The sequence below is a fragment of the Salvelinus fontinalis genome, chromosome 4 (genome assembly GCF_029448725.1).
Source record: "Salvelinus fontinalis isolate EN_2023a chromosome 4, ASM2944872v1, whole genome shotgun sequence".
Taxonomy (NCBI): Eukaryota; Metazoa; Chordata; class Actinopteri; order Salmoniformes; family Salmonidae; genus Salvelinus; species Salvelinus fontinalis.
In genome coordinates, this window is record NC_074668.1 from 54,703,012 (window position 1) to 54,721,690 (window position 18,679).

Here is an 18,679-nt window from a genome sequence, read left to right on the forward strand (position 1 = left end):
CTGTAGTCAATGAGTATCATTCTCACATAGGTGTTCGTTTTGTCCAGGTGTGAAAGGGCAGTGTGGAGTGCAATAGAGATTGCATCATCTGTTGGGGTGGTGTGCCAATTGGAGTGGGTCTGGGGATTCTGGCATAATGGTGTTGATGTAAGCCATGACCAGCCTTTCAAAGCACTTCAAGGCGGCCGACGTGAGTGCTACGGGGCGGTAATCATTTAGGCAGGTTACCTTCGCTTCCTTGGGCACAGTGACTATGGTGGTCTGCTTGAAACATGTTGGTATTACAGACTCGGTCAGGGAGAGGTTGAAAATGTCACAGCATTTTCCTTAATGGCCAAAAAGCTCAATTTTTGTCTCATCTGACCAGAGTACCTTCTTCCATATGTTTGGGGAGTCTCCCACATGCCTTTTGGTGAACACCAAATGTGTTTTCTTATTTTTTTCTTAAAGCAATGGCTTTTTCTAGCCACTCTTCCGTAAAGCCCAGCTCTGTGGACTGTACAGCTTCAAGTGGTTCTATGGACAGATACTTCAATCTTCGCTGTGGAGCTTTGCAGCTCCGTCAGTGTTAACTTTGGTCATTTGTTGCCTCTCTGATTAATGCCCTTCTTGCCTGGTCCTTGAATTTTGGTGGGAAGCCCTCTCTTGGCAGTTTTGTTGTGGTGCCATATTCTTTCCATGTTTTAATAATGGATTTAATTTTGCTCTGTGGGTTGTTCAAAGTTTCAGATTTTTTTTAAATAATCCAACCCTGATCTGTACTTCACACTTAGATTGCACACAGGTGGACTTTATTTAACTAATTATGTGACTTCTGAAGGTAATTGGTTGCACCAGATCTTTTTTAGGTGCTTCATAGCAAAGGTGGTGTATACATATGCATGCACCACAAGTTCTTTTTCATTTCACTTCACCAATTTGGACAAAATTGTGTATGTCCATTACATGACATGCAAGTAAAAATCTATTTAAATTATAGGTTGTAAAGCAACAAAATAGGAAAAATGCAAAGGGGGGTGAATACTTTTGCAAGGCACTGTATGTGTGTCCGTGTATGTGTGTATTTGAATGAGAATGTGTGTATATGCACGTATACAAACACCTGCACTACAAACATACTTTTTATTTTAATTTTTTTTTTTTTATAATTTATCTTTGACCATCATTCGATGCAACTCCACTCCCACTTATCCAAAACACCAGTCTCAAAGTCAACAGTGAAGAGATGATTCCGGGATGCTGGCCTTCTAGGCAGAGTTGCTAAGAAAAAGCCATATCTCAGACTGGCCAATAAAAATAAAAGATTAAGATGGGCAAAAGAACAGACACTAGACAGAGAAACTCTGTCTAGAAGGCCAGCATCACGGAGTCGCCTCTTCACTGTTGACGTTGAGACTGGTGTTTTGTGGGGTACTATCTAATGAAGCTGCAAGTTTACTTGTTAGGCATCTGTTTCTCAAACTAGACACTCTAATGTACTTGTCCTCTTGCTCAGTTATGCACCTGGGCCTCCCACTCCTCTTTCTATTCTGTTTAGGGCCAGTTTGCTATGTTCTGTGAAGGGAGTAGTACACAGCGTTGTACGAGATCTTCAGTTTCTTGGCAATTTCTCAGAATAAGAATAGACTGAGTTTCAGAAGAAAGTTCTTTGTTTCTGGCTACTTTGAGCCTGTAATCGAAACCGTAAATGCTGATGCTCCAGATACTCAACTAGTCTAAAGGCCAGTTTTATTGCTTCTTCATTCAGAACAACAGTTTTCAGCTGTGATAACATAATTGCAAAATGATTTTCTAATGATCAATTAGCCTTTTAAAATGATAAACTTTGATTAGCTAGCACAACGTGCCATTGGAATACAGGCGTGATGGTTGCTGCTAATGGGCCTCTGTACGCCTATTTAGATATTCCATCCAGCAACAATTGTAAACTGTATTAATGATCAATTTGATGTTTTTTAATGGCCAAAACATTTGCTTTCATTTCAAAAACAAGGACATTTATAAGTGACCCCAAACTTTTGAACGGTACCCTATATCTTTCAACTATGCTGTGATGTTTAACATACAATTTCAAAATAATCGAATAGAATCCACAGATTGCGAGTTGAAGATACAGCTGAAGTCGGAAGTTTACATACACGTTAGGCAAATACATTTAAACTCAGTTTTTCACAATTTCTGACATTTAGTCCGAGTAAGAATTCCCTGTCTTAGGTCAGTTAGTATCACCACTTTATTTTAAGAATGTGAAATGTCAGAATAATAGTAGAGAGAATAATCTTTCTCAGCTTTCATTTCTTTCATCACATTCCCAGTGGGTCAGAAGTTTACAGACACTAAATTAGCATTGGGTAGCATTGACTTTAAATTGTTAACTTCAGTCAAACGTTTTGGGTAGCCTTCCACAAGCTTCCCACAATAAGTTGGGTGACTTTTGGCCCATTTCTCCTGACAGAGCTGATGTAACTGAGTCAGGTTTGTAGGCCTCCTTATTCGCACATGCTTTTTCAGTTCTGCCCACAAATTTTCTATGGGATTGAGGCCACTTGTGATGGCCACTCCAATACCTTGACTTTGTTGTCCTTAAGCCATTTTGCCACAACTTTGGAAGTATGCTTGGGGTCATTGTCCATTTGGAAGACCCATTTGTGACCAAGCTTTAACTTCCTGACTTATGTCTTGAGATGTTGCTTCAATATATCCACATCATTTTCCTGCCTCATGATGGCATCTATTTTGTTAAGTGCACCAGTCCCTACTGCAGCAAAGCACCCCCACAACATGATGCTGCCACCCCCATGCTTCACCGTTGGGATGGTGTTCTTTGGCTTGCAAGCCTCTGCCTTTTTTCCTCCAAACATAACGATGGTCATTACGGCCAAACAGTTCTATTTTTGTTTAATCAGATCAGAGGACATTTCTCCAAAAGTACGATCTTTGTCCCCATGTGCAGTTGCAAACCGCAGTCTGTCTTTTTTATGGCGGTTTTGGAGCAGTGGCTTCTTCCTTGCTGAGCGTCCTTTCAGGTTATGACGATATAGGACTCGTTTTACTGTGGATATAGATACTTTTGTACCTGTTTCCTCTAGCATTTTCACAAGGTCTGTTGCTGTTGTTCTGGGATTGATTTGCACTTTTCGTACCAAAGTACGTTCATCTCTAGAAGACAGAACGTGTCTCCTTCCTGAGCAGTATGACGGCTGCGTGGTCCCATGGTGTTTATACTTGCATGCTATTGTTTGTACAGATGAACGTGGTGCCCTCAGGCTTTTGGAAATTGCTCCCAAGGATGAACCAGACTTGTGGAGGTCTACAATTTATTTTCTGAGGTTTTGGCTGATTTCTTTAGATTTTCCCATTATGTCAAGCAAAGAGGCACTGAGTTTGAAGGTAGGCCTTGAAATACATCCACAGGTACACCTCCGATTGCCTCAAATTATGTAATTTAGCCTATCAGAAGCTTCTAAAACCATGACATCATTTTCGGGAATTTTCCAAGCTGTTTAAAGGCACCGTCAACTTAGTTTATGTAAACTTCTGACCCACTGGAATTGTGATACAGTGAATTATAAGTGAAATAATCTGTCTGTCAACAATTGTTGGAATAAGTACCTGTGTCATGTGTAACAGTATAACTTTAAACCTTCCCCTCGCCCCGACACGGGCGCGAACCAGGGACCCTCTGCACACATCGACAACAGTCACCCACGAAGCAGCGTTACCCATCGCTCCACAAAAGCCGCGGCCCTTGCAGAGCAAGGGGAAACCCTACTTAAAGTCTCAGAGCAAGTGACGTAACTGATTGTTATCCTACTAGCGCGTACCCGCTAACTAGCTAGCCATTTCACATCCGTTACACTCACCCCCCTTTCAACCTTCTCCTTTTCTGCAGCAACCAGTGATCCGGGTAAACAGCATCAATGTAACAGTATAACTTTAAACCGCCCCCTCGCCCCGACACGGGCGTGAACCAGGGACCCTCTGCACACATCAACAACAGTCACCCACAAAGCGTCGTTACCCATCGCTCCACAAAAGCCGCGGCCCTTGCAGAGCAAGGGGAAACCCTACTTAAAGTCTCAGAGCAAGTGACGTAACTGATTGAAGTGCTACTAGCGCGTACCCGCTAACTAGCTAGCCATTTCACATCCGTTACACATGCACAAAGTAGATGTCCTTACCGACTTGCCAAAACTATAGTTTGCTAACAAGTCATTTGTGGTATGGTTAAAAATCGAGTTTCAATGACTCCAATATAAGTGTATGTAATCTTCAGACTTCAACTGTACATATGTACAGTTTCAAAACATATTTATTTGAAGAACGTCTACTTGATTTGGGTGTGTAATAGCTACATATGCCTATATAATATGTTTCTGTGAATAGTGCATCATATTATGCTAACATATACATTGAGCAATGATTTGGGACATGCAGCCTATTTGAATCATTATGACACGCAGACCATACTTGTAGCAGTTTAAACCTGGACCCTGGTGTACGGTTTACAACGACTGGATTCAAATTAAAGGTACACCAAATTTAAAGGGATGGCTTTAGATAAATGTACTGAAAACCCTATTGAATGAAAACTCCATGATAAAATATGTTGGCCAGCAAGTGGGAGGGTTTTCAGTGGTTGAATTAATTGTATTCAATGCGCGCAAGGGAGGCCACACCTGCAAAGCCCTTTACACAACTGCATACGGTAGCTAAGTCTGAATACCAACAACAAACACATAGAAAACAAATAGATTTGAGTCAGGCCCAAAGTGTTTCAGAGTAGGAATGATGATCTAGGATCAGTTGTGTCATTTAAAATGTAATGAATAAGAAGGGGGAACTTATTCTAAAACCGTCACTCCTACTATGAGACGCAATGTCTCCCACCCCTCCTGTCTCAGCCTCCAGTATCTATGCTGCAATAGTTTATGTGTCGGGGGGCTAGGGTCAGTCTGCTATATCTGGTGCAATGTGTGAATTAAAGTATGCTCCCTCTATTTCTCTCTCTCTCCCTCTCCCTCCCCTCCCGGAGGACCTGAGCCCTAGGACCATGCCCCAGAACTACCTAGCCTGATGACTCCTTCCTGCTGTCCCCAGTCCACCTTGTCGTGCTGCTTCTCCAGTTTCAACTGTTCTGCCTGCAGCTATGGAACCTTGACCTGTTCACTGGACGTGCTACCTTGTCCCGGACCTGAGGTTTTCGACTCTCTCTACCGCACCTGCTTTCTCGAACTCTGAATTCTCGGCTATGAAAAGCCAACCTACATTTACTCCTAAAATATTATTATTTTACCCTGCTGGTCATCTATGCATGTTTGAACATCTTGGCCATGTAGTGTTATAATCTCCACCTGGCACAGCCAGAAGATGACTGGCCACCCCTCAGAACCTGGTACCTCTCTAGGTTTCTTCCTAGGTTCCTGCCTTTCTAGCGAGTTTATCCTAGCCACCGTGCTTCTACATCTGCATTGCTTGCTTTTTGGGAATTTAGGCTGGGTTTCTGTATAGCATTTTGTGACATCGGCTGATGTAAAAAGGGCTTTACAAATACATTTGATTGATTGATAATGAATACGGTCACAGACCTCTGATCCTATTCCAATAAAAAGTAATTTTAATCAAATTATCTTCATTAATGTGTGATGCATGAATACAGTATAGCTCCAGGGACGTAGTAAGGAATATGTAGCACATTACTTCAGACAATCGATATTGGATTTCTCTCTGAGCAGCTGTGTTGGCTCCTCTGACATTTTCTACCAGCGCAAAGTGATCTGTCATGATTAAACGGGTCTTTGTAGTTTATCAACATTCATTATTAGCCCTGTTGATGCATGGATTGGGACTTGGTGGATATCAACTAAGTAAACCTAAAATAGTTTTTGTTTCTGTTCTCTACAAATAGGAAAGAGGGTGTCATGTCAATCCAAAACGCAAAACGTGTGAATGCAGCTTCTGATAAATAAATATATCAGTCACACTTTATTTGGATAGTCCATCTGTAGATGCTGCTTGCTAAGGTTATTGGTTAGGGTAAGGGTTAGAATAAGGGTTAGGGTAAGGGTTAAGTTTAGGGTTAGAATATGGACTAATGTTAGGGTTTGTAGATATTTAGTTGAAATGTTACTGATGGAGCATCTAAAGAGATTGTTTGTGTCTTTGTAACAACCAAATAGTAGTGGTATGTCTGTGGGGGACATGCTTGTCTGTGCGGCATACATTTCTTCTCTCAACAAAAGAAGGAAGAGCGAGAGAGGAGAGTGTGTGAGAGAGAGCGAGCGAGAGAGAGAGTACGAGAGAGAGAGAAAATGAGTCTGTGCTATTCAGTACAAGTGTGTTTGTGTGTCTGTGTAAGCTTGAGTGAGAGAAAACACTCAAATCTGAATATTTAATTATCTGTCCTGGTTTGTCTGTATAGATGTTGATATATTTAGGACTGTGTCTGTGGAAACTCACATGGTAGTTTTGTATATAAAGATATGTATCACTTTTAGTATAGCTATTTGTGTACACATGATCATTGCGTTACCATGTTACATTTTTTTGAAGATTGTGTGTGTTATCTGATGAGGCAATGCAGGATACGTAATCTTCAAACTAGATTGTAAATGGTGGTGTTTAAAATGAACTATGTATTATGCAATAAACCTATCTATACATGCCGACGGGTATGTGTTGATTTACCGCTAGACCAGCTCCTCAAAATTGGGAATGGGAGTAGATAGGTAAATACTGTCATCTGCTGGTAACAGGTAGGAACTGACGTCTACTGCTGGTAAGTTCACAGCTACCCAGTAGGCCTATTCTCCTCAGAAGTGACGATCAATTGATATTTCAACAGTTATCTCGCACTAACCTCAGTGTCTGTGCAGCCTATAGCATCAGAATACTGCAATTATTGTTTGCTTAAAATTGTATCCCAATAAAATATTGAAAATACATTAAACATGATTGTTACCAAGTGTGTTTGAATGTAATCAATAATTTTATGCAGCGTGCTAAATCATTGTCATTGTGTGCATAGATGGTGTACCATATAAGGCTCTCAGAACATCTCTCTCTGTCTGGCTGGTCCAAACGGGGAGGTGCCGCTCATTACAGCCACCACAGGAGATTAATGGTTCAGTCAGAGTGGGAGGGAGAACCAGGCTGAAAGAGGTAGAGGTCCAACTGATGATGCGTTGCGATTTTCAAGTCTAAAGTGGCCTGCCCTCCTTGTCTCCTCGCGTAATCTGAGCTAACGTGAAGTGACAGGTGAAAGCTAAATTCTCAGTAGGTGTCCGCCATTTTGCTTTCAGTGCAGTTCAAGGACAAGAGGGGAAGCTAATTTAGACTATTGAGCCCAAAACTCTGCTGCTCCCCTCCCTCTGACCCATAGGTGACCCATAGGCGTCGTTAGACCTTGGCTTTCAGGGCTTCAGTCCCAAAGCCATTATTCACTTTCATCTCAAACACCATCCTGATATGCATTACATTAATTTACAGAGATAAATATAATCATTCAAAATAGGAGAGCATTGTTATCCATAGAGGTTCATTAGCTTGTTTTTTTAATCACAAGCGCATTCAGAAGGGCGGAGCATTTCACTTTTATAAACAGCTGATTATTGAGTTGCAGCTGTCAGTGAGCAGCAGCTAAAATAGACCTTTTGCAACATTCCAAATTACAATTTCTGGGAAACAGTTTGGAAAGCAATTGGCTAGGCCTACTGAAAGAGGAGAATCTCATCTTTCCAAAACGATCTAAATTATTTCTCAACTCGCTATATTGCACAAACAGCACCTTTTAACAACCGGAGAAGCCTATCAAGTATGGTTTTAAAGGGGAGTGTGTCGGGCCATCCCCGGTGAGTGCGCATATTCACTATTTATCATTGGGTGAGTTAATGCTGCTGGCAATTTTTTTTCAAGACATTATTTTTTTCCAGTCCAGGCTGGTAAACGTGCAGTTGGATAATTCACCTGAATGTTGAGTATGCATTGAAAGCCCATCAATTAAGTCCTGGATGGTACTTGTCAATTTCTGTACGGAGCCAGGCAGTGCGTGAATTCAAATATGCTCCCAAAAAAACACACATGAAATTTCTAAAGCTTGACATCGCACCCTGGTTCAACCGCTTTGACTGCCTGTCTCCTTGACAACCTTATATGTTTTGGGGAGCAAATTCAGCCAAGACAGTATGTGATTATGTGGTTCAGTGTTTTTTTTGGCAGAAATAGCAAGGCATGGCTGAGGGTCTGATGGTCTGGCTTCTTCTATTCTGGTTCAAATGGGAAAAAGGAAAACAAGGCTTCAGATGGATGTCATAGGCTACTGTTCAATCTGTGTCTACCCTCTTTGTTTCGTATTGGTTGCATACAAGACAAAGGGTTGGGTTGTCAAAGTGGCCAAGTCATTTTTGGTCGATTAATAGAGTGGACTGTAATGGAGCGGGCTGGCTCATAGGTTTAACTGTTTGAAACTACCTTGTTGACACCTATCCAACCAGGTTTTTGAGAGTCAGTGAGGTGAGAGGTGCTTCTAGGATTTGCCCACATTTGGGGCTCAGCCTCACCCTCAAATCTGGTTGGATGGGTGTCAGCAAGGTGGTTTAAAACAGTTCCACCTACAGTATGAGCCAGGCCAATCCATTACAGAGGACGACACCGACACACGAAGGCTGTAATCAGACGTGTGTGTGTGTGTGTGTGTGTGTGTGTGTGTGTGTGTGTGTGTGTGTGTGTGTGTGTGTGTGTGTGTGTGTGTGTGTGTGTGTGTGTGTGTGTGTGTGTGTGTGTGTGTGTGTGTGTGTGTGTGTGTGTGCGTGAGTGCTATCTGGGAGCAGGTGTGAAAAGGTGGCCTGCACGCTGGGATTTAAAATGGTTACGAAGTGTGAACTCAACACATGCTCTGAGTTAGCTCTGACCACAGCAGGGATTTTAGGTTTCACGCCTGGCAACCAGCGGTAATCCTCACCGTTATAGAGAGCTCTCTCCGAACGGCTTCTCTTGTCTCTTTCACTGCTCAGCTAACGCAGGGATTATGGAGCACTTTCCCTAGTTTGGTTTCGTGAACTGAATATATTCTCTGACAACCTCCATGAGTATTCCATTTTACTGTGTGCTGTTTTTCTGTCGTACATTATTTATTTATTTCATATCAAGGTTTCTGACCATAGCTGCTGGAGCAATGGGTGTGAGAGGTGTCATGACTATCCTGTGAGGATCCAAATAGGTCAGATCAGGTTTGCAATGAATAACTTCAACCAGACCATCTCTCACCCGCAGAGGGGGAGAGGAGGGAACTGGTGGGGGTAATCTCACGTCCTATTGTAAATCAATGTAGAAGATTCAGGTATCCCTATCAAAATTCACAGAAGGAATGTGACTTTGTTTCAAGATACTTTGTCCCGCCAAAAATCAAACACATTCAAAAGCGAATACTGGAACAATATTTCTTACATAGAACGTGGGGAATGGTCAGAGGTGATCTAAAGAACACTAATGTTGTTTTGTTTGTTACATTGTGATGTCATAAAAAATGTATAAAGGAAATACTGTACCTTGGAAAGTATACCCACTACATGTGTGAAGTGTCCATCCTATGTGCATGAAGTGCATGAAATATCAAAAAGTATAGTGTTTTTGTTAAGAAAGGGACATGATTTTAGGAACCATAAGAGATCATTGTTTTACGTAAACTTTGCACATTGACAAGTGACATCCCTGATTGAGGTCAGAGAGTGTGTCAGCCTGACGGAACCACCCTTCACGTTACTCTCATCTGGGAACCACTGGGAACCATCGACACTGGCTAGCCTATCTTCAAAGAAGCATCTTCCAGAGCGAAAGGAAGGAGAATAAACTCTGTAGTTCTGTTCAGGACTACACGACAAGTCACAGAATACTGGACAACTACAGAGAAGAACAACAGTAGAAGACTTGTTGGAACCATTTTGGACAATCCGAGCCCAACCTCCTTTTCAAGGCCCTGTCCACCAAAAGAGATACACGGCGAACCAAGGCTTTGCACGTAAATACATTCATGATTTCTTACTCCAAGCGGGCGGGGGTTTGTGTGCAAAGTATAGCAGTACTATAAGTGAGAGTAGTTTCTAAATGTACCAACGCTAAGTGTCTCTGTCCCTCTCTCTCTCTCTCGCCCTCTCCATGTCTTTTGTAACAAGCAAACATATTGTTGTCAGTCCGCTAGGGACCTGTTTTTAAAGTATTAAGTGTGTATGTTTATCCTGTGTTCCCATTTAATTAGCTAGTAAATAGATAATTAAACCAATATGTGTAGTACTGAATCATAAGTAAGGCTCTGGTTTATATGATAACGATGATATGATAAGAGGTTATGATTAGAAGTTGACTGTTTATAGATGTGATACGTAAAGACCTTTAGAGTTTAATTCGGGAGATGGTAAATTTAAAGAACCGCTCTCGTGGTGCCCCAGATCCTAATGAGTTAATTGTTACATGATTAATTTAATCGGGTAACAAGTAAACATATTTTGGTAATTAGATAAATAACAGTCTTCAGATTAATGTTAAAGTCAAGTCACGACACCATTCAGAGAAGAGGGGTGTGGATGATGAGGAGGCAGAAGAAGAGGAAGATGGGGGAGAATAAGAGAGGAGGAGGAGAATTGGAGGATGAGGAGCCTTAATGAGACAAAACCATTGACAAATGAAGTGAAAAATAGGAAAATAAAAGTTTATTTGTACAGATGGAGTCTGTGTGTGTGTGTCATGGCATAGCATGCCACAGTTTTATGGAGGGTTATCAGTGAATATTCTAAAATGCAATGCTTACATGGTAAATTGAATTTCAAAAATGATAAATGCTATATCAGTCCTCAGGATAAGACCCAGATGCAGATAGTTCGAAGTAACAAAAGTTTATTACAAAAACAGGGGCAGGCAAACGGCAGGTCAAGGGCAGGCAGAGGTCAGTAATCCAGAGCAGAGTCCGAAAGGTAGAGAAAGAGGAGACAGAGGGCTGTGAGACAGAGGCTTAATCCTTGATACATGAAACGTGGGATGTATATGAAGGGTGCGGGGCAACAGAAGACAACAGAAGAACAGAGGGGCTAAGGATCTTGGAAATGGGGAAAGGGACAATAAAAGAGGGTGAAAGTTTGTGGGACTCTACCCAGAGGGGAAGATCCCGAGTAGACAGCCAAACCCTCTGCCCAAGACGATAGCGGGGAGCCGGGGTGCGGTGGCTGACCGCCTGTTGACGATACCTGGAGGTGGTTTTGAGAAGAGCGGACCGAGCTCTCTTCCAGGTATGCCGACAGCGGCGGACGAACATCTGGGCAGAGGGTATGTTAACCTCTTACTTCGGGAAGAGGGGGGCTGATAACCCATAGAACACTGGAAGGGGGAGAGCCAAGTGGCGGAGCAGGGTGTTCCCGGGCTTACTCCACCCACACGAGTTGCTGGCTTCAGGTGGTGGGGTTGGCCGAGACGAGGCACCGAAGAGTCGTCTCCAGGTCCTGATTGGTACGCTCCAATTGGATTTTGGATTGGGGATGAAACCCAGAGGACAGGCTGGCCGACGACCCAATGAGTGTGCAGAATGCCTTCCAGAACCGGGACGAGAATTGAGGACCACGTCGGAAACCATGTCCACCGGAAGTCCATGGACCCGGAAGACATGCTGCACCATGAGCTGGGCCGTCTCCTTGGCCGAAGGTAGCTTGGGGATGGGAATGAAATGGGCGGCTTTGGAAAACTTGTCCACCACCGTGAGGATAGCGGTGTTGCCATCAGATAGAGGGAGAAAAGTGACAAAGCCCAGGGATATATGTGAGCAGGGACGGTGAGGGACAGGAAGAGGTTGAAGGAGGCCAGCTGGAGCTTGCCGAGGTGTCTTGTTCTGAGCACAGATAGTGCAGGCGGTGACAAACATGCAGAAGTCTGGAACCATGGTAGGCCACCAAAGGCATTGTTGCACAAAGGCAAGGGTCCGATGGGAGCCATGGTGGTAGGCAAGCCTGGAGAAATTAGCCTATTCCAGGACCGGGGAGCGGGCAGCGTCTTGGACAAACATCCTGTTAGCCGGGCCCCGGAAGAATGGTCTCAGGGTCCGAATGTGTAGAAGCGGGGCAATATCGCCGTGAAAGCGCATCCGCCTTAACATTCTTAGACAAGTAGTTCTCTATTCCCCACATCATAATTCCTCTCCGTGCCGTTAAGGCGATGGGAGAAGAAGGCACATTGATGAGGCTTAAGGTCCAGACCAGAACGCCGGGACAGGATGGCCCCCACTCCGACATCTGAAGCGTCTACCTCCACCACAAACTGACAGGACGGGTGCGGATGGATCAATATGGGAGCTGTGGTGAAGCGGTGCTTAACCTGTCTAGGATCAGCGTGGCGCTAGCGGCACACCCCCCCCCCCCCCACTGAAAAACCAGTGCCGCGAAATTCAAAAAAAATATTTTTTTAAAATATTTAACTTTCACACATTAAAGTCCAATACAGCTAATGAAAGACACAGATCTTGTGAATCCAGTCAACATTTCCGATTTTTAAAATGTTTTACAGGGAAGACACAATATGTAAAGATGTACATCTATTACCTAAAAACACATTAGCATAATCCACCATCTTTTATTTGTCCACCAACACCAGTAGCCATCACCAATTCGGCTAAACTAAGATATTTATAGCCCCTAACCAACAAAAAAACTCATTAGATGACAGTCTGATAACATATTTAAGGTATGGGATAGGTTTTGTTAGAAAAAAGTGCATATTTCAGGTAGATGGCATAGTTTACAATTGCACCCACCATCACAAATGGACTAGAATAATTACAATGAGCAACGTGTTTACCTAACTACTAATCATCAAACATTTCGTAAAAATACACAGCATACACGAATCGAAAGACACAGATCCTGTGAATACAGACAATATTTCAGATTTTCTAAGTGTCTTACAGCGAAAACACAATAAATCGTTATATTAGCTTAGCACATAGCAATTAGCAGCCCAGCATTGATTCTAGCCAAAGTGAGCGATAAAAGTCAACATCGCCAAAAGATATTAATTTTTTCACTAACCTTCTCAGAATTCTTCCGATGACACTCCTGTAACATCACATTACAACATGCATATACAGTTTGATCGAAAATGTTTATATTTAGCCACCAAAATCATGGTTAGACAATGTGAAATGTAGACAAGCTGGTAAAGAAAAAGTCCTTGCGCCACTTAGACAGTGATCTACTCTTATACATAAATACTCATAAACGTGACTAAAAAATACAGGGTGGACAGGGATTGATAGACAATTTAATTCTTAATACAATTGCGTTATTACATTTTTTAATTTATCCTTACTTTTCAATACAGTTTGCGCCAAGCGAAGCTACGTCAAAAAACATGGCGTCCTAAGCCACTAAAATGTTTCGACAGAAACACGATTTATCATAATAAAAATGTCCTACCTTGAGCTGTTCTTCCATCAGTATCTTGGGCAAAGGATCCTTTCTTGGGAGAAATCGTCTTTTGGTGGAAAGCTGTCCTCTTGCCATGTAGAAATGTCAACTGCGTTCGGGATGAACTGAAAAGCGTGCCCAACTTTTCACATCGTTGCAAAAATAAATGTCCCAAAATCGCACTAAACGGATATAAATTGCTATAAAACGCTTTAAATTAACTACCTTATGATGTTTTTAACTCCTATAACGAGTGAAAAGATGACCGGAGAAATATAACAGGCTAAACTAACGCTTGGAACAGGTGCGCGCCGGTGTCCTCTAGGCTCATGACGCAGCTCCCAAAGAATGACTAGCTTCAGGGTTTTTTCATTTGTAGGGCCTGTGAACGCGCAATCGACCCCGTTGGAATCGTCATCACGTAAAGGCATCCAGGGGAAGACGTAAGAAGTGTCCGTATAGTCATAGCAACGACAGTGCCCTTTTAACTGACTTCAGAAGAGTGGCCAACATTTCTCAAATCTGACTCCATGTCAGGGAAATTGCTGTAGAATGGGCTCTGTTCCACTTAGAGACAAAATTTCAACTCCTATAGAAACTATAGACTGTTTTCTATCCAATAATAATAATAATATGCATATTGTACGATCAAGGATTTTGTGGGAAGCCGTTTAAAAAATTAGCCAAATTAGCATAAATAGTCTAAACAGCGCCCCCATCCCCAACAGGTTAACTTCTTCGGGGTAGGGGGCAGCATTTTCACTTTTGGATAAATAGCGTGCCCAATTTCAACTTCCTTCTACTCATCCCCAGAATATAAGTTATTCATGTTATTAGTAGATTTGGATAGAAACTCGGAAGTTTCTAAAACTGTTTGAATCATGTCTGTGAGCATAACAGAACTTCTGTAGCAGGCAAAACCCTAAGGACAAACCATTCAGAATTTGTATTTTTTTGAGGTCACTGTCTTTTCAATTAGTTTTTTTTAGAGACACCAGATTTCTAATGGACTTGCTTGCAGTTCCTACCGCTTCCACTAGACGTCACCAGTCCTTGGAAATCGGTTGAGGTTATTCCTTTGTGTAGTGAAGAAGTAGGGCTATCGTAAATGAGGGTCAAATGAAGTAAATATTTTGAGAGAGTCACGTTACGAAAAAGGTTGCGTCAGTTTGGTTTCTTTTTGTATTGAACACAGATCATCCCGTCTTCAAATTGATTGATTATTAACATTCAAAAATACCTACCGTTGTATTACAAAAGTAGTTTGAAATGTTTTGGTAAAGTTTACATGTAACTTTTGAAATATTTTGTAGTGACGTTGCGCAAGTTGGAAGCTGTGTTTTTCTGGATGAAACGCGCCAAATAAATTGACATTTTGGATATATATCGACAGAATTAATCGAACAAAAGGACCAGTGATGTTTATGGGACATATTGGAGTGCCAACAAAAGAATTTCGTCAAAGGTAAGGCATGATTTAAATTTTATTTCTACGTTTTGTGTCGTGCTTGCAGTGATGAAATATGCTTCTCTCTTTGTTTACTTTTGTGCTATCATCAGATAATAGCATCTTATGCTTTCGCCGAAAAGCTTTTTTGAAATCTGACATGTTGGCTGGATTCACAACGAGTGTAGCTTTAATTTGGTATCTTACATGTGTGATTTAATGAAAGTTTGATTTTTATATCATGTTATTTGAATATGGCGCGCTGTATTTTCCCTGGCTATTGGCGTTTGCGTCCCACCTGCCCCAGAGAAGTTAAGGGACAGGTAGACACATAATGACCGGCAGTTCCACAATACAGACAACTCTGGGTGTTAAGTCTGCATAAGCCTTCAGCTGGAGACTGCCGAGTTGCATCGGCTCCAAAAAAGGCGAGTCTGACCTTGGAAACTCTTGGGGGAACTCTGGGAAAGCACGGATCCTCTCGGGGACGTAGACGCCGGGGACTTCTGGAGTTCCTCGGAGGCAAGGTGGGATCCTTGGGCGTGCGATTGCAACCGGAATCAGACCTCCTCTCCCTCCTATGTTCCCATAGATGCCCTTCAATCCATATGGTCAAGGCGATGAGCAAATCGAGATCTGTAGGCAGCTCCCGGGCTGCAGGCTCGTCCTTAACCTCCTCCGATAATCCATGAACAAAAGTGTCTAACAGGGATTATGGGTTCCAGGCACTCTCGGCAGCCAGCGTGCGGAAATCGACCGGCATAGTCCGCCACACTGCGGGAGCCTTGGCGAAGCTGGTGTAACTTTCGGGCAGCCTCCTTTTTCGCATCAGCCACGAACTCCTCCAGGCTGAAACACACGGCAGATTGTTGTTTCTGCAGTAGCCCATGCGAAAGCCCTCCTGGACATTAGCTTTATAAGATACTCTATCTTCGAGCGGTCCGAGGGGAAGGACGAGGGATGCAGCTCAAAGATGAAGGAACACTGGGAGAGAAACGACCGACAGGTTCTGAACCTCCAGCGACACGTTCTGGAGATGGTAAGCGGGGTTCTCGGAAAGCCGGGGTGGCCTGGAGAGATGCACTGCTGACAGTGGTGTTACTGGGGGGCTGGGAGGCTACGGTCGTGGCCAGCGGCCTCACAGATAATCCGCAGAATTTCTCCAGCAATGTATTCTGGTAGGCATGACGAAACAAGACGGACTGGCAACCGACAAACAGAAAACACAGGTATAAATGCACAAGGAATAATGGGAAAATGGGCGACACCTGGATGGGGGGATGGAGACAAGCACAAGACAGGTGATACAGATCAGGGTGTGACATACTATGCTTAAATCAGAAATTGAAATGCAAAAATTATAAATCCAATGCAGTGACAGGTAAATGCAATGCATACTACATCTGTATGACAGTGCTGTCCCTGTTACTATTGTGTACACATCTTTGTTAATTTGTTCACTTGTGCAATCTTAACCTTTTACGGGGGCAGCCCGACACCGGTACACTTATGACAACATCCAGCTCAAAGTGAAGGGCGCGAAATTCAAAATCTATTTTTTTTAAATATTTAACTTTCACACATTAACAAGTCCAAGACACCAGATGAAAGGTGCACATCTTGTGAATCAAGCCAACATGTCCGATTTTTAAAATGTTTTACAGGGAAGACAAAATATGTAAATCTATTAGCTAACCACGTTAGCAAAAGACACAACTTTTCTAACTCCATCAGTTTCTTACTCCATCAGGTGCTATCACAAATTCGACCAAATAAAGATATAAATAGCCACTAACCAAGAAACAAATTCATCAGATGACAGTCTGATAACATATTTATTGTATAGCATATGTTTTGTTTGAAAAATTTGCATATTTCATGTATAAACCATAGTTTAGATTTCAGCTACATTCCGAAATTGCACCGAAAGCAGCCATAATATTTACAGACACCAACGTCAAATAGCTAATTACTCATCATAAAACATTTCTGAAAAATACATAGTCTGTGTCACGCCCTGGCCTTTGTATTCTTTGTTTTATTTATTATTTTAGTTAGGTCAGGGTGTGACATGGGGAATGTTTGTGTTTTGTCGGTTTTGGGTGATTATATGGTAAAGGGGGTGTTGGGTGTATTGTATGGGTTTGTGTGTAGTGCATGTGTCTAGCGTTGTCTATGTTGGTTTAGTTGTTTAGGAGAGTCCATGGTTGCCTGAATGAGTTCCCAATTAGAGACAGCTGATTTCTGTTGTCTCTGATTGGGAGCCATATTTAGGGTAGCCATAGGCTTTCATGTGATGTGGGTAATTGTCTATGTTAAACGTTTGTAGCCTGTGTGTGCACATCGTTTATTTAGCTTCACGATCGTTTATTGTTTTGATTAGTTCGTAAGTGTGTTTGTTTCGTTTTGCCTTCTTCACCAATAAAAGGAGATGGCTTATTTTCCTAATGCTGCGTTTTGGTCCGTCAATCCTCCACACGGTCGTGACAGAATTACCCACCAATACAGGACCAAGCGGCATGTAAAGCGGCAACAAGACCCGCCTACACAGGATTCTTGGACATGGGAGGAGATACTGGATGGTAAGGGGCAGTGCGCACAACCGGGAGAATATCGCCTTCCTCGTGAAGAGCTGGAGGCAGCGAAAGCCGAGAGGAGGCGATATGAGGAGGCAGCACGGAAGCAAGGCTGGAGACCCGTGAGTAATACCCAAAAATTTCTTGGGGAGGGGCTCATGGGGAGTGTGGCGAGTCCAGATGGGAGATCTGCGTCAACTTCCCGTGCTACCCGTGAGGACTCTAAGAGGGAACCTGAGCCAGTCGGGCTGATATTGGAGGTGAGCAATGGGAATGATGCAGAGACTGTTAAGGATTTATTGGGGAGGTTGGAAGAGAGTGAAATGAGGGGGCTGCTGTGTTGGTGCGTGAGGCACAACATCCACCCGACAGAGCGTGTGCGGGATGTGAGGTTACCTGAGTCAGCTCTCCATGCTCGTCCTGATGTGCGTGCTAACCGTCTGGGAATGACAGTCCCACGAACCAGGCCTCCTGTACGCCTCCCTAGTCCTGCACCTCCTATATTAGCCCCATGTACTAACTCTCCTGTGACAGTCCCCAGCCCAGTACAACCAGTGCCTCCTCCACGCACTAGCCCTATGGTGCGTGTCTCCAGCCCTTTACCACCAGTGCCTAAATCACGCACCAAGCCTCCTGTGTGTACCCAGAGTCCTGTGCGTCCTGTTGCTGCTCCCCGCACTAGCCCTGAGATGCGTGTCCCCAGCCCGGTACCACCAGTTCCGGCACCACGCACTAGGCCTAATGTGCGCTCCCAGGGTCCAGTATGCCCTGTTCCTTCTCCCCGCACTAGCCCTGAGATGCGTGTCCCCAGCCCGGTATCACCAGTTCCGGCACCACGCACTAGGCCTAATGTGCGCTCCCAGGGTCCAGTATGCCCTGTTCCTGCTCCCCGCACTAGCCCTGAGATGCGTGTCCCCAGCCCGGTACCACCAGTTCCGGCACCACGCACCAGGCCTACAGTGCGCCTCAGCCGGCAAGAGTCTGTCGTCTGCACAGCGATGCCTGAACTGCCCGTCTGCCAAGCGCCATCTGAGCCATCCGTCTACCCAGCGCCATCTGAGCCATCCGTCTACCCAGCGCCATCTGAGCCATCCGTCTACCCAGCGCCATCTGAGCCATCCGTCTGCCCCGAGCCATCTGAGCCGCCCGTCTGCCCCGAGCCATTAGAGCCGCCCGTCTGTCCCGAGCCGTCAGAGCCGTTCGTCAGTCAGGAGCCG